Source organism: Condylura cristata, unplaced genomic scaffold (assembly GCF_000260355.1).
Source record: "Condylura cristata isolate star-nosed mole 26May11 unplaced genomic scaffold, ConCri1.0 scaffold00024, whole genome shotgun sequence".
NCBI lineage: Eukaryota > Metazoa > Chordata > Mammalia > Eulipotyphla > Talpidae > Condylura > Condylura cristata.
In genome coordinates, this window is record NW_004567125.1 from 32,871,097 (window position 1) to 32,871,562 (window position 466).

Below are 466 nucleotides of genomic sequence, written 5' to 3' on the forward strand. Positions count from 1 at the left end.
TCCACTAGACCCATGTTGTTCAGGTCCTTGTTCAGAGCTTTAGTGTCTTTACTTATTTTTTGTCTTGTTGATCTGTCCATTGTTGAGAGTGGCATGTTGAAGTCTCCTACTATGTATGTATTCTCTCTGATATACATTTTCATAGATGACTGTAGTTTCCTAATATATTTTGGTGCACCTTCATTTGGTGCATATATGTTGATGATTGTTATTTCTTCTTGTTGTATTGTACCCTTAATCATAATGTAGTGGCTTCTGTATCTCTTTTAACCTTTTTTAGTTTGAAGTCTATTTGATCTGATACAACTATAGCAGTTGCTGCTTTCTTTTTTGCCCATTTGCTTGTGGGATTGTTTTCCATCCTTTTATTTTCAGTCTGTTTTTATCTTTTGTAGTTAGATGTGTTTCCTGCAGACAGCAGAATGATGGCTTCTGTTTTTTAATCCATCCTGCAACTCTGTGTCTT